The sequence below is a fragment of the Tachyglossus aculeatus genome, chromosome 2, assembly GCF_015852505.1.
Source record: "Tachyglossus aculeatus isolate mTacAcu1 chromosome 2, mTacAcu1.pri, whole genome shotgun sequence".
Lineage (NCBI taxonomy): Eukaryota > Metazoa > Chordata > Mammalia > Monotremata > Tachyglossidae > Tachyglossus > Tachyglossus aculeatus.
In genome coordinates, this window is record NC_052067.1 from 68850202 (window position 1) to 68866230 (window position 16029).

At 45.4% G+C, this 16029-nt stretch overlaps 1 protein-coding gene across 1 annotated transcript in view; it reads left to right on the forward strand.

Moving 5' to 3' along the window:
* Window positions 1-16029, forward strand: part of ZC3H12D (zinc finger CCCH-type containing 12D) — a 58981-nt gene that overhangs the window by 5411 nt on the left and 37541 nt on the right. The window contains exons 2-3 of the mRNA XM_038760659.1: window positions 759-1086; window positions 9090-9250. The gene's annotated coding sequence lies outside the window, so the exon portion shown is untranslated. The remainder of the gene's footprint in view (window positions 1-758; window positions 1087-9089; window positions 9251-16029) is intronic.

A 16029-nucleotide genomic window follows, 5' to 3' on the forward strand; every position in this document is an offset into this window, starting at 1 on the left:
AGAAGGGGGGAGACAGACGACAAAACGTATTAACAAAATAAAATAAATAGAATAAATATGTACAAGTAAAACAAATACAGTAATAAATATGCACAAGCATATATACAGGTAGTATATGATGGTAATGCCATCATTCATTCATTCATTCATTCAATCACATGTTCCCTGCCCATAACGAGCTTACAGTCTAGAGGAGTTGGTAGGCACATTCCCTGCCCACAATGAGCTTACAGTCTAGAGAATATGCAAGTGTCCTGAATTAATACTATGCCTTTACTCCGTGCTGATCCCGAAAAGGGCAGAGAAGACTTTCCGTACCGCCGTAAGTTGCCTCAACTGCATTTTGCCCTGCAGCAAAATTTCTGATGATGTGAGAGGAACAGAAAGAAATGTGGAAATAATAATAATAATACTAATGGTATTTGTTAAGCGCTTACTATGTGCAAAGCACTGTTTTGTTCTGGATAGAGGATCGTCTGTTGTTCTAGGGCCCTGCGTAACGTAACCCACACATGCACCGTGATCTCAGCAGGTGCCCGTCGGGTCATGTATCTTTTTTCCCTTCGTCGCCATAAGTGATGTTTCATTATTGCTGGCACCGTCCTCTCGTCTAGTTCTCGTTCTCTGAAAAAGAAAACAAACCTCTTTTCCCCCTTAGTGCTTAGGGGAAATCATGCGTTGAGTTTACAGGAAAAGTTGCTTAATGACTGAAATGTGTCACAAAGTACTCCCTAGGGTTTTATCTCCTCTTTCTCTAGCAACCTTTAGCACGTGCCTGTGGACTGACCTGGATTGTGTAAAGAACCTTTGGAACCGGCTGAAGGAAAGGAGGAGGACACCCCACTTTAGGACTGGGGATTTGGCCTCTACCGTGGTGTGGCGTTCCAGTTTTCTGGATTCTCCCGCCGGTGAGGAGGGGGCAGCTAAAGGAAGGAGTTGGGACAGCGGCATTGAGATCTCAAGCTGGAGAGCATGGGCGGGAATGGTAAAGTGGGATGACGGAGACAGCGCGACACAAGGAATGCCACCGCCCAGCCTGACGTCCTGACGTGCAGCTTTACCAGCCCAGTTTGCCCGGGAGAAAAGGTACTTGTGGGCCGGAGAACGTGGCATAATGGACGGAGCCCAGGCTTGGGAGTCGGAGGTCACGGGTTCTAATCCCGGCTCCGCCACTAGCCTGCTGTGTGACCTTAGACAAGTCACTTCACTTCTCCGGGCCTCGGCGATCTCATCGGTAAAATGGGGATTAAGACCGGGAGCCCCACGTGGGACTGGGACCGTGTCCAACCCGATTTGCTTGTGTCCACCGCAGCGCTTGGTACAGTGTCTGGCAAATAGTAAGCGCTTAACAGATACTGTAATTACTATTATTATTCTAATTATTATCAGCAGTCAGTGGGGATTTAAAGGAGGGTGTGGGGGCGGTGCAATTCATTCAGGGAGCCAGACTGGGGTGGGGTCAGCAGTTTGTCGGTCCATGCGTCAATCAATCGTATTTATTGAGCGCTTACTGTGTGCAGAGCACTGTACTAAGCGCTTGGGAAGTACAGGTTGGCAACATATAGAGACAGTCCCTACCCAACAGTGGGCTCCGACTTTACCGAGTTCGGGGGCCGTTGGAAGAAGGGTTGGTGGGAAGGAGTGATTTGTAAAACTATATGATAATGACAGTAGTAATTGTGGTATTTGTTAAGTGCCTACTCTGTGGAGAATAATAATAATAATAATAACAATAATGATGGCATTTGTTAAGCGCTTACTATGTGCAAATAATAATAATAATGATGGCATTTATTAAGCGCTTACTATGTGCAAAGCACTGTTCTAAGCGCTGGAGAGGTTACAAGATGATCAGGTTGTCCCACGGAGGGGTTCACAGTCTTCCTCCCCATTTTACAGATGGGGTAACTGAGGCCCAGAGAAGTGAAGTGACTTGCCCAAAGTCGCACAGCTAATTGGCGGAGTTCGGATTTGAACCCATGACCTCTGGCTCCAAAGCCCGGGCTCTTTCCCACTGAGCCACGCTGCTTCTCTACTGTTCTGTTAGCACTGTTCTAAGCGCTGGGGAGGTAGCAAGGTGATCAGGTTGCCCCTCGGGGGGCTCAGTCTTCATCCCCATTTTCCGGATGAGGGAACTGAGGCCCAGAGAAGTGAAGTGACTCGCCCAAAGTCACACAGCTGACAATTGGCGGAGCCGGGATTTGAACCCATGACCTCTGACGCCAAAGCCCGGGCTCTTTCCACTGAGCCATGTCACCGCCCAGCTCCTGCCTCTCCTCTTACCTTCTCATGCTTCTCTTCTGCTTCAGGCAGGACCTTCAAAGCCCTACTCTATTTATTGATTTTATTTGTACATATTTATTCTATTTTATTTTGTTAATATGTTCGGTTCTGTCGTCTGTCTCCCCCTTCTCGACTGTGAGCCCGCTGTCGGGTAGGGACCGTCTCGATCTGTTGCCAACTTGGACTTCCCAAGCGCTTAGTACAGCGGAGTAAGCGCTCAATAAATCATCATCAATCGTATTTATTGAGTGCTCACTATGTGCAGACCGCTGTACTAAGCGCTTGGGAAGCACAAATTGGCGAATGAATGAATGAATAAGCAGAGATCAGAGGAGTTTTCAACCCAGGGAGGGGAGGACTGTGGGAGAGGGTTTGTCTGCAGAGTGCAGCGGGAAGGAGTTGGTGGTGAATGTGGAAGGGAGGTTTTAAATAATCAATCAATCGGATTTATTGAGCGCTTACTGGGTGCAGAGGTTTTAAGCAGATGGCTTGCTGAGCGAAAAAGAGGTTGTTTGCAGAGGAGCGGGGAAGGACAAACTCAAACAGCAACTAAAGGCGACAAGCAGGAAAGCGTCTGCCCCCGGCGGGGTGGTCTTTGGACGTGTTTGGTGTGGTTGGGACCCGCAATACGGAAGCATCCACTGTGTAAAGAAACCATTCTAGGTTTTTAAGGAACAAAAAAACCCAATCCGCCGACACCCTCCCCCCGGCACCCGAGTGTGGCTGAATGGGGGCCGGGCGCCCATTGATAAAATTGCCCCACGGGTGTCCTCTTCAGTGACAAAAACCAACTCGGGGGAACGTTTGCGGAGGGCGAAGGCTGTTAAAGCAGGCCGGAGGCGGCGGGGGTTGTGGTTGGGACTGATTCTTGCGTTGACATTTCTAAAAATAGAAGTTATGGGTCTCCCGGGACTCAGTGCAGAACACGTGTACAAGTAGAAGAAAGTGGCGGTCTCCCCGTGTCCCTCCGATTGCGTGCACGCGTGTACTTGCCGTAGAAGGATGAGGGTGCCGACTGCATCCCCTCCTTACCCTGCCCTTTAGATGGATGAGGCTCCAGTGGTTCTCTCTGGTGGTGGTAGTGAGGGCTGGGGTTTCTTTTCTTCCCCCACTCTGCCACTGTTGATCTGCTACTTACTGAGCACCCCGCAGCAACGTGGAGGATAATAATAATAATAATAATAATAATGGTGGTATTTGTTAAGCGCTTACTATGTGCAAAGCACTGTTCTAAGCGCTGGGGAGGTTACAAGGCGATCAGGTTGTCATCATCATCATCATCATCAGTCGTATTTATTGAGCGCTTACTAGGTGCAGAGCACTGTACTAAGCGCTTGGGAGGTTACAAGGTGATCAGGTTGTCATCATCATCATCATCAATCGTATTTATTGAGCGCTTACTAGGTGCAGAGCACTGTACTAAGCGCTTGGGAAGTACAAATTGGCAACAAATTGGGGAGGTTACAAGGTGATCAGGTTGTCATCATCATCATCAATCGTATTTATTGAGCGCTTACTAGGTGCAGAGCACTGTACTAAGCGCTTGGGAAGTACAAGTTGGCGACATATAGAGACAGTCCCTACCCAACAGTGGGCTCACAGTCTAGAAGGGGGAGATGGAGAACAAAACCAAACATACTAACAAAATCAAATAAATAGAATAGATATGTACAAGTAAAATAAATAAATAAATAGAGTAATAAATATTGTGGGTTGTCCCAATAAATATTGTGGGTTGCTTACGCACTAAGACAGATGAGATGGAAATAGGCCATCCTAGAGGAGAACCATAATTTTAGGCAAAACAAGTATTACAGCGGCGTCACTGAATGCTGGTGCATTCGCAGACGAGGTAACTGAGGCCCAGAGAGGTGGAGTGACTTGCCCAAGGTCACACAGCAGACAAGTGGAAGAGCCGGGATTAGAACCCGGGTCCTTCTGACTCCCAGCCCCGTTCTCTATCCATCAGGCTGCGCTCCTTCTTGGTTATATCCCTGGAAACCTTAGTGGAAGAGCCCTTAAATGATCCAGTTCATTTTCATTGGGTTTTAGGTGTAAGATGGCTTTGGATTCATTCATTCAATCATATTTATTGAGTGCTTACTGTGCGCAGAGCACTGTCCTAAGCGCTTGGGAAGTACAAGTCGGCAACATAGAGAGACGGTCCCTACCCAACAAGGGGCTCACGGTCTGCAAGGGGGAGACAGATAACAAAACATGTAGACAGGTGTCAAGTCGTCAGAACAAATAGAATTAAAGCTAAATGCACCTCATTAACAAAATAAATAGAATAGTAAGTATGTACAAGTAAAATAAATAGAGTAATAAATCGGTACATATATATATATATATATATATATATATATATATATATATATATATATACAGGTGCTGTGAGAAGGGGAAGGAGGTAGGGCGGGGGGGATGGGGAAGAGGAGAGGAAAAAGGGGGCTCAGTCTGGGAAGGCCTATTCCCTGCCCTTGCCCCAATCTGAACCGATTGATCTTTTAGACTGTGAGCCCACTGTTGGGTAGGGACTGTCTCTATATGTTACCAATTTGTACTTCCCAAGCGCTTAGTACAGTGCTCTGCACATAGTAAGTGCTCAATAAATGCAATTGATGATGATGATCTTGAGTTATGTAAAGTCGGTTTTTCCGTGTTCCTGGGGTGTTGAAGTTGAGTTGGCTGTGCTAATGGAGGATGGGGGTGGAGAAGCCACAGATCAATCAATCAATCAATCAATCATATTTATTGAGCTCTTACTGTGTGCAGAGCACTGTACTAAGCACAGATAACCCCCAAAGTTCACTTCAGCCAGTTGTCACATCCTCTTTCCCAACCAAACCTATCAAGCCTGCCAACAGATTGATTTAAATTTTGCCTCAGCGTCATTGGGATATTGGGGCTTACCGGATGTGGAAGTGGGGATGAAGAAGGAAGAGTGGCATCAGAAGGCTGCCCCGGCAGGGTCTAGCTCAAATTGGGTGTGTGAGCTCATATGTTGGTTAGTTCCCTTCCCCACAGCACCTGTATATATGTATATATGTTTGTACATATTTATTACTCTATTTATTTTACCTGTACATATCTATTCTATTTATTTTATTTTGTTAGTATGTTTGGTTTTGTTCTCTGTCTCCCCCTTTTAGACTGTGAGCCCACTGTTGGGTAGGGACTGTCTCTATATGTTGCCAACTTGGACTTCCCAAGCGCTTAGTACAGTGCTCTGCACACAGTAAGTGCTCAATAAATACGATTGATTGATTGATTATTTCTGTTTCTCCCTCTCTTTCTCCTCCCACCTTCCAGACTGTAAGCTCCTCCTGGGCACGGGCTATCGTAAGTTGCGATCTTCTTCGTATAACCCCATTGCCGAGTACTGTGCTATGCACAGTGCATGTGATGTCTGTGCAGATCAATGATGTGTATATAGCTATAATTCTGTTTATTCTGATGGCATTGACACCCGTCTACTTGTTGTCCGTCTCCCCCTTCTAGACCGTGAGCCCGTTGTTGGGTAGGGATCGTCTCTATATGTTGCCGATTTGTACTCCCCAAGCGTTTAGTACAGTGCTGCGCACACAGTCAGCGCTCAGTAAATACGATTGAATGAATGAATGAAATGAATGCAGATGATTCCTAAATTTACATCTCCAGCCCTGATCTCTCTCCTTAAAAATTATAGTAATAACAGTAATAATCTCTCCTTAATAATTACAGTAATAACAGTAATAATGGTATTAGTTAAGCGCTATGTGCCAAGCACTGTTCTAAAGAGGTAGATACAAGGTAATGAGGTTTTTCCCATCTGGGGCTCACAGTCTTAATTCCCGTTTTACAGATGAGGTGACTGAGAAGACAAGTGGTTTGCCCAAGGTCACACAGCAGGCAAGTGGCCGGATTAGAACCCACATCTTCCTACTCCCAAGACTGTGCTCTTTCCACTAAGCCACGCTGCTTCTATGGCTTCAGCTGCCATCTCTTTGCAGTTGATTCCCAAATCTACCTCTCCAGCCCTGATCTCCCTCCTTCTCTGCCATCTCACACTTTTTTCCGCCTTCAGAACATTTCTCCTTTGATGTCCCACCAACACCTCAAACTGAACATGTCCAAAACAGAGCTCCTTATCTTCCCACCCAAACCCTGTCCTCCCCTTGACTTTCTTTCCCATCACTGTAAACGGCATCACCATCCTCCCTGCCTCACAAGCCTGCAGCCTTGGCAAGAGCCCTTCGAATGGCAACTGGGGCCAAACTCCAAGCTTTAGGAGAGACCCGCGTTTTTTCCTTAAATGAAACTAAATACAGCCCTCGTGTCGAACAATTTGATCTCCCCCACTAGATTGTAAACTCCTTGAGTGCAGGCACAGAGTCTTCCAAGTGCCTGCTTCAGGACTTTGGACTGAGAAGGTACTAAGTAAAGACTATTGCTTGATAGTATTAATAATAATAATATTAATGGTATTTGTTAAGCGTCGACTATGTGCCAGGAGCCATACTAAGAGCTGAGGTTGGACAAGCAAATCGGGTTGGACGCAGTCTCTGTCCCACATGGGGCTCACAGTCTCAATCCCCATTTTGTACATATTTATTCCATTTATTTTATTTCGTTCATATGTTTTGTTTTGTTGTCTGTCTCCCCCTTCTAGACTGTGAGCCCGCTGTTGGGTAGGGACCGTCTCTATATGTTGCCAACTTGGACTTTGTCGAACAATTTGATCTCCCCCACTAGATTGTAAACTCCTTGAGTGCAGGCACAGAGTCTTCCAAGTGCCTGCTTCAGGACTTTGGGCTGAGAAGGTACTAAGTAAAGACTATTGATTGATAGTATTAATAATAATAATAATAATAATGGTATTTGTTAAGCGTCGACTATATGCCAGGCGCCATACTAAGAGCTGAGGTTGGACAAGCAAATCGGGTTGGACACAGTCCCTGTCCCACATGGGGCTCACAGTCTCAATCCCCATTTTGTACATAGTTATTCCATTTATTTTATTTCGTTCATATGTTTTGTTTTGTTGTCTGTCTCCCCCTTCTAGACTGTGAGCCCGCTGTTGGGTAGGGACCGTCTCTATATGTTGCCAACTTGGACTTTGTCGAACAATTTGATCTCCCCCACTAGATTGTGAGCTCCTTGAGTGCAGGCACAGAGTCTTCCAAGTGCCTGCTTCAGGACTTTGGACTGAGAAGGTACTAAGTAAAGACTATTGATTGATAGTATTAATAATAATAATAATGGTATTTGTTAAGCATCGACTATGTGCCAGGAGCCATACTAAGAGCTGAGGTTGGGCAGGCAAATCGGGTTGGACACAGTCCCTGTCCCACATGGGGCTCACAGTCTCAATCCCCATTTTGTACATATTTATTCCATTTATTTTATTTCGTTCATATGTTTTGTTTTGTTGTCTGTCTCCCCCTTCTAGACTGTGAGCCCGCTGTTGGGTAGGGACCGTCTCTATAGGTTGCCAACTTGGACTTTCCAAGCGCTTAGTACAGTGCCCTGCACACAGGAAGCGCTCAATAAGTACGAATGAATGAATGAATGAATAAATGAGATAACTGAGGCCCAGAGAAGTGAAGTGACTTGCCCAGGGTCTCGCAGCAGGCAAGTGGTGGAGCCAGGATTAGAACCTATGACCTTCTGACTCCCAAACCTGTGGTGGTCACAATAAATTATTTTGATGTTGGCAATAACCACCTCAGTCACCCAGGTAGGTTTGGATGTGAACCTTTCAGGGGTCTGCTAGAGCCCCTCCTCTGGCATTACTCGTCTGCTGTCATCTGATGGGGAAGCGTTTCTGGAGAGGCAACTTCCAGGTGAATTGGGGAGTACCTGCCATTTGGCACATGGAAGAGACGAGTTCTTTTGAACAACTCTCTAAATCCCAGTGAGAGGCTGAAGAGTCAGTGGGCAGGAGCGTGTTTTATAAGATTTTTTCAAACACGCCCAGTTCTGGCACAATGCGTGGTTTTTTAATCCGTATTTTGGCTAAAATGTGTCTGAGTTAGGGAGCGTTCTTCTGACAGTGCAAGCTTATTTTGGGCCAAGTGCATTGCATTTTCAGAAGAACTGTGTGTGCGTGTGAGACACGCATTGGAGTGTTTCAGTGCGAGTTTTCCTTAACATAAAGCTTTGCAATAACATATAGGAGAACTGGGTGTGTAATATCCCTGTGTTCTCCTACGCTGTCCTCCCACCCCGGTTCGTTCTGGCTCCTTTTGAGCTCCAGAGAGTGCCCACAACCTTTGTTTTAACTTCACTGCCAGGAACCATTGTGAATTAATCGCTTGTCTGTCCTGCTGGTAGACCAGACCCGTAGGACCAGTGGCTTCACTTTCTTTGTCCCCGGCCTGACCCCCGTCACGCGTCTCCACCCCCTTCCAGTTCCATCATTTCTTTCAGTCGCAGAGCCCATACCTGTCATTCTCTTCTTGGGACTCTGAGCAGAAGCTGACACCCAAGACTGCGATTCTCAGAATTTCAGGAGGGTTTGTCGGTTGAGTCAACCGCTGCCGAGTCCCCATTTTGGCGGGCAAAGCGTCGGCGCAGCCTGGCATTGCTGCGAACTGGTCAGTTTTGCAAGTGACCGTTGAACTCCGTCTCCCTGACGCAGGCCGAAGTTGAGACTTTCCAGCTCTCCTCTTGTATTTTCTCCCTTTTTTTGCAGCCAAAGTACAACTTCTGCGGTTGAGTTTGTGCCAGAGAGATAAGGAAGTAAAGCGCCGGCATGAGGGCCGGTAACTGCCACACAACACTTGTTTGCCACCCTGTGTTTATTTGCTTTCTCTTGCTTTTAGTGAACATCAGTTAAGCCTATAAATGCGGGCCTCACTTCCTCTTGAGATCATTTTTGCTCAATCTGGAGATTGCCGTGCGGCTGTGGGTCGACTCCGCCGTTCACTGGCTAAGCTCTCTCATTGGACCTAGCGGCACGAAGGACCAGCCTCTACACTCCTCTGTAAGTAAAAAGCCTTATTTGCTCCGAGGTGGGATGTGCTTTTTCTTTTTGTGGCATCGGTTAACGCTTACTATGTGCCGGACACTGTACTTCTAGCCTCTAAGATCATCGTGGGCAAAGAATGTGTCTGTTATATTGTTGTTGTACTGTTGTATTGTACTGCTCTGCACACAGTAAGCGCTCAATAAATACGATTGATGAAAATACGATTGATACTCTCCCAAGCTCCTAGTGCAGTGTCCTGCACACAGTATGCGCTCAATAAATACGATCGACTGACTGTATTAAGCACTGAGGTACCATGTAGTCAGGTTGGACACAGTGCCTGTCCCGCATGGGTCTCACGGTCATCGTAATAATAATAATAATGATGGCATTTATTAAGCGCTTACTATGTGCTTTCACTGTTCTGAGCGCTGGGGAGGTTACAAGGTGATCAGGTTGTCCCTCGGGGGGCTCACAGTCTTAATCCCCGTTTTTACAGATGAGGTCACTGAGGCACAGAGAAGTGAAGTGACTTGTCCAAAGTCACACAGCTGACAATTGGCAAAGCCGGGATTTGAACCAAAGCCCGTGCTCTTTCCACTGAGCCACGCTGCTTCTCCAATGGGGGTCATAATCCCCATTTGTACAGATGAGGTAACTGAATAATAATAATAATGGTATTTGTTAAGCACTTACTATGTGCCAAGTACTGTTCTAAGCACTGGGGTAGATATAAGCTGATCAGGTTGTCCCACGTGGGGTTCACAGTCCTAATCCCCATTTTTCAGATGAGGGAACTGAGGCACAGAGACGTTAAATGGCTTGCCCAAGGTCACACGGCAGACAAATGACACAGCCAAGATTAGGGCTCTCAGGCTTGTGTCCCTTCCAGTAGCACGCTGTTTCTCTGCTCTCCGAATGCTTAGGAAGCAGGGGAGAAACAAACCCCCAGAAAGCACACTCACTGTTGGAGGCCGGGCAGGGAATAAAAATAGAGAAATCTAAGCCCTCCTTTCATCTCCTCCCACTCCCTTCTGCATCAATCAATCATCATCATCATCAGTCGTATTTATTGAGCGCTTACTGTGTGCAGAGCACTGTACTAAGTGCTTGGGAAGTACAAGTTGGCAACATCTAGAAACGGTCCCTACCCAACAGCGGGCTCACGGTCTACAAGCGGGGAGACAGACAACAAAACATATTAACAAAATAGAATAAATATGTATAAATAGAATAATATATATGCACAAACATATATCCAGGTAATATATGATGGTAAAGCCATCACTATAATAAATGGAGTAATGAATACGAACAAACGCACCCAGGGAGTGGGGGAGATGGAGGAGGAGAAATTCATTCATTCATTCCATAGTATTCATTCGTTCGTTCAATCGTATTTATTGAGCGCTGACTGTGTGCGGAGCACTGTACTAAGCGCTTAGGAAGTCCAAGTTGGCCACATCTAGAGACGGTCCCTACCCAACAACGGGCTCACAGTCCAGAAGGGGGGAGACAGACGACAAAACATATTAACGAAATAGAATAAATAGCATATTTATAAATAAAAGAAATAAAATGTACAAGTAAAATAAATATCAATCGTATTTATTGAGCGCTTACTGTGTGCAGAGCACTGTATTAAGCTCTTGGGAAATACAAGTTGGCAACATATAGAGACATTCCCTACCCAACAGTGGGCTCACAGTCTAGCATCACCCTGACTTGCTCCCGTTATTCGCCCTCCGCCTCGTCCCAGCCCCACAGCACTTTTCTGTAAATTACATATCGGTAATTTATTTATTTAAATTAACGTCTGTCTCCCCCTCAGGACTGCAAGCTCACTGTGGGGCGCGAATGTGTCCGTTTATTATTTTGTACTCTCCCATGGCTTAGTAATAATAATTTTGGTAGGTGTTAAGCGCTTACTATGTGCAAAGCACTGTTCTAAGCGCTGAACTCTGCACACGGTAAACACTCGATAAATATGATTGAATGAAGGAATGAACAGTGGCACACCCCCATTAAGGCCAATTGAAAGGCAGAGGCTGCCTTCCCTCCCTCCCAGCCTACCTAAACACCCACTGTGTGTTTTGGGGGCTGGAACAATTGCTCCGAGCAATCTTCAACTGTCAAAAGACAAGCTCAGCTTGAAAATAAGGAACTTAGTTTTCTAGGGGAAAAAATATTTGCATGTCTTAGACAAGCCATTTTTAATGGACAGTGTACTTTTTTTCAGAAGAAAAATGACTCAAAGGAGCGCCTTGAGATGCGGTAAAAGGATGACCGACAGATGTGTCAGCTCTCAAAATGCATATTTCAGGGCTGTCTCGGGGTAAAATTCCTAGTCACATTTTGGACTTAGAACTTGCAACTTGAAATATCCTTTAGAATGTTTTGCCTGTAGATATTCCTTTAAAAATGCCTAATTTGTTGAACGAAAGCAATATCAGCATCAGCCCCGGAGTCACCTGCCCTAAGTAATAACTGCCAAGTACTAGAGACTTTATCATTCATTCAATCCTATTTATTGAGCACTTACTGTGTGCAGAGCACTGTACTAAGCGCTTACTCTATTTATTTATTTATTTTACTTGTACATATCTATTCTATTTATTTTATTTTGTTAGTATGGTTTTGTTCTCTGTCTCCCCCTTTTAGACTGTGAGCCCACTGTTGGGTAGGGACTGTCTCTAGATGTTGCCAACTTGTACTTCCCAAGCGCTTAGTACAGTGCTCTGCACACAGTAAGCGCTCAATAAATACGATTGATGATGATGATGATGATGATGAAGTACAAGTCGGCAACATATAGAGACGGTCCCTACCCCACAACGGGCTCACAGTCTAGAAGGGGGAGACAGACAACAAAGCAAAACACGTGGACAGGTGTCACGTCGTCAGAATAACCTTTTAGGACTGAAATCACATCTTTCCAGAAATTCAGGACGCCCCTTCCTGAATACGGAATGAAAAGACAAGCATTCCAGAGATGGCATAAACCACCTTCCCCAAATTCCATTCACTAATTTCCCTCAGCAGGGCTGAAGCTCGACTGGGATTTGGAACATTTGAGAGACTGAAGTTCCCTGGGCTGTGGAGGAAAAGAGTCTGCCGGAGCCCTAGCGGGCTCTAACATCTGGAACGCTAGTCACGGCAGCGGTTTCAGGAATTGTATTCCCCTTTGAGATGTTTTCCGATTTAGCAAATCAGGGTCCTGCTGATATATACCGCAAATGCTGCAACATAGAGCAGTACATGCAAATTCCCAAACTTCTTCTGATAAGTCTTTAACTTTGCATGCCACCCTAAGCGTCAGCTGTGGAAACGCAACTGAAATTCCGCTAAGTTTCGTATTGCTAATTTTGAGTATCAGAAAGATTTATCAGGGAGGGCTCATCGTTTTGAGGCAGCGTAGTCGAGGGAAAGGAGAAACGTCTTGGGAGCCAGGGAGTTTGAGTTCCAGCTCTGCCTTTGACCTGCTGGGTGACCTGGGACAGCCACTTAACCGCTGTGACTTCAGTTATTACTGAAGGCCCACCTCCTCCAGTTTTACTTGTACATATCTATTCTATTTATTTTATTTTGTTAGTATGTTTGGTTTCGTTCTGTGTCTCCCCCTTTTAGACTGTGAGCCCACTGTTGGGTAGGGACTGTCTCTATATGTTGCCAATTTGTACTTCCCAAGCGCTTAGTACAGTGCTCGGCACATAGTAAGCGCTCAATAAATACGAATGATGATGATGATCTGTCAAATGGCATAACAGTTACCTGTCTCTCCCTGCCTCACAGGGACTTTGTCCAGGTAAAATGAGATATCTTTGGAAAAATAAAGCGCTATTCGATTTCAGTGTATTATCATTACTGTTGTAATCCGTAACTTGTTTATATTAATGCCTTTCTCTCCCTCTAGCATGTAAACTCATGGTGGGCAGCGAATGGATCTACCCACTCCTCTATATTGTACTCTCCCAAGTGCTTAGTACAGTGCTCTGCGCACAGTACACGCTCAAAAAGTAAGATTGATTGCAGAACAGAACAGGACACGGATTTATGGAACTGCTTTTTTGAAGTCGTCATCTAGTCCAGATAATAACCAATAGGTAATAATAATAATAATAGTGGCATTTGTTAAGTGCTTACTATGTGCAAAGCACTGTTCTAAGCGCTGGGGGGGGGATATAGGGTGATCAGTTTGTCCCACGTGGGGCTCACAGTCGTAATCCCCATTTTACAGATGAGGTAACTGAGGCTCAGAGAATCAATCATCAATCAATCAATCGTATTTATTGAGCGCTTACTGTGTAATAATAATGCTGGTATTTGTTAAGCGCTTACTATGTGCCAAGCACTGTTCTAAGGACTAGGGTAGAAACAATCAATCATCAATCAATCGTGTTGAGCGCTTACTGTGTGCAGAGCACTGTACTAAGCGCTTGGGAAGTACAAGTTGGCAACATATACTGTCCCTACCCAACAGTGGGCTCACAGTCTAAAAACAAGGTAATCAGGTTGTCCCATGTGGGGCTCACAGTCTTCATTCCCATTTTACAGATGAGGTTACTGAGGCACAGAGAAGGTAAGTGACTTGCCCAAAGTCACACAGCTGATAAGTGGTGGAGCTGAGGTTAGAATCCATGACCTCTGACTCCCAGTAATAATAATGATGGCATTTATTAAGCGCTTACTATGTGCAAAGCACTGTTCTAAGCGCTGGGCACTGTCCTAAGCGCTGGCCCGGGCTCTTTCCACTGAGCCACACTGCATCATCTCAGGCTTTCGTTCTCTGCTCTATTATTCAAGCCCCTTGATGTTAAGACTTTCTCTAGTTCGTTCTGCTCCATGGACAGCTGCCAAAGCTTTCCTGATGATGACAGAGGAAATCCACATCAACACCATTCCAGTTAGAACCTCACGGGGAACTAATTTTTTCCAGATTTTTTAAAAAATTAATAACCTTAAAGGCAGGTTGAACCCACCTTCACTTCCCCCTCGTTCACTTCCTGTAGTAGAGTGATTCTTAAGATAACGCTGAAGAGAGTTACAAGGATTTAGCAGGCAGTTTCAGAATTTGCTCAGAAGATGGAAAATATGAAGTCAGCCTAATCCTCTTTACCAAATTCAGCCCGTAGTATGGGAAAGAACAGAAGTGAAATTGTCTGCTCTTTCTTGCTTTAAAAGTTGAAAGTCAGGAGTAATTTTGCCTAGTGAAGGCAAAAAGAAAAAAAAAATTGCAAGAAGGTATTTTTTTATGGTGTTCCGTGGAGGCAAACTCATTGGGATGCTCTGTAGTGCTGAAGAATATTTCTAAAGAAATTTGGAAGGGAAACAGCCCTTTCCAAGAATTTCTGTAGCAACAACTAGTCTACTGTTAAGGTCACATGCAACTTGGTCTATCTCATGGGAATGCTGGCTTTGTCTTTTATTTTGAGGGTAGAGTTCTAGAGAATAGCATCCCAAGGTAACTGTAAAAACCAAATCCCCTAAAAAAATAAGCACCTTACGATAAGGTTGTTGCAATACCTTAGACTCATTCAATTTAAAGTGCTGATATATCATGAAAATCAGCCAACCAGCATGTTAAACCAGTAATTAAACCTCTCAGTTGAAAGACTTATGTTTCTGTGGCTCTTGACAGACTGTGTGAACTTGGATAAGTCACCACATTTAACTGTGCCTCGGTCTTCTCACAAGTTTAACCAGCTTTCATTGCAACAAGTCCCCTTATAAAAGGACATTTAAAAGATGGCTAAATGGGCTTCTAACCTAATCAGTCAGTTCATAAAAAAAATACATTTTCAGACATCTTGAGTTGTAGTCAAAAAGAGCTTGCCGTATTGAGTTTCTGCCCCATCCCTTTCCGGAAAGGGGTCGTGGGAAAATTAATTTGAAGAGAGCAAATTACACGGCGGTGTAAGGTGGGAATCCCAGAGGTGGTTCCCTGGCGGTTTGGGATACCCAGGGGGAGCAAGTTACTCCTTCCGTAGAGTCGGTGGGGGAAGATGTAAAGGAAGGAACACACCTCCCAATTTGCCTCCTCAAGTCCAGAAAGAAATATGACCCAGTGTGGGCAAAGCAGCGTGAGAAGCAGCGTGGCTCAGTGGAAAGAGCATGGCCTTTGGAGTCAGAGGTCATGAGTTCTAATTCTTGTCAGCTGGGTGACTTTGGGCAAGTCACTTAACTTCTCTGGGCCTCAGTTACCTCATCTGTAAAATGGAGATTAAGACTGTGAGCCCCACGTGGGACAACCTGATCGCCTTGTATCCCCCCCAGCGCTTAGAACAGTGCTTCGCATACAGTAAGCGCTTAACAAATGCCATCATTATTATCATCATTATTAAAGACTTAGCAATCCTTGGGGAGAAAAGAGTTGTCATTGGAATTCTGGGCATCATTACGTCCAGTGATTGTCCCGGTACTGATTCCACAGTTCTGCTTCGGAGGATCGTGACGTGGACAGGGAAAGCTGGACTGAATCATAGTCGGGGGGCCGGGGGGAAAAGAAGATAAAGAACCTGCAGATTGCAAGGTAGAGAGCGTTTGGGATAGAGGCGAGAGCCAGGAAGAAGGCACTAAACCCGGCATGCTTCCGGTGCTCCGGACTTCCCTTTGTTTTCCCCTGGAAAGCCAGTATGTTCATCTTCCAGGTGCCAATAAGGTGTTTTCCTAACCGCATGAGTGTGTGGAAAGGAACACAGTGCAGAAAAAGGGGCTTTTATTTCTCACTTGGAAATCAGCGCGAGTTCTTTCACACCTTGGGCCAACATGTACCCGGAAAGCCCAGTCTTGTGATC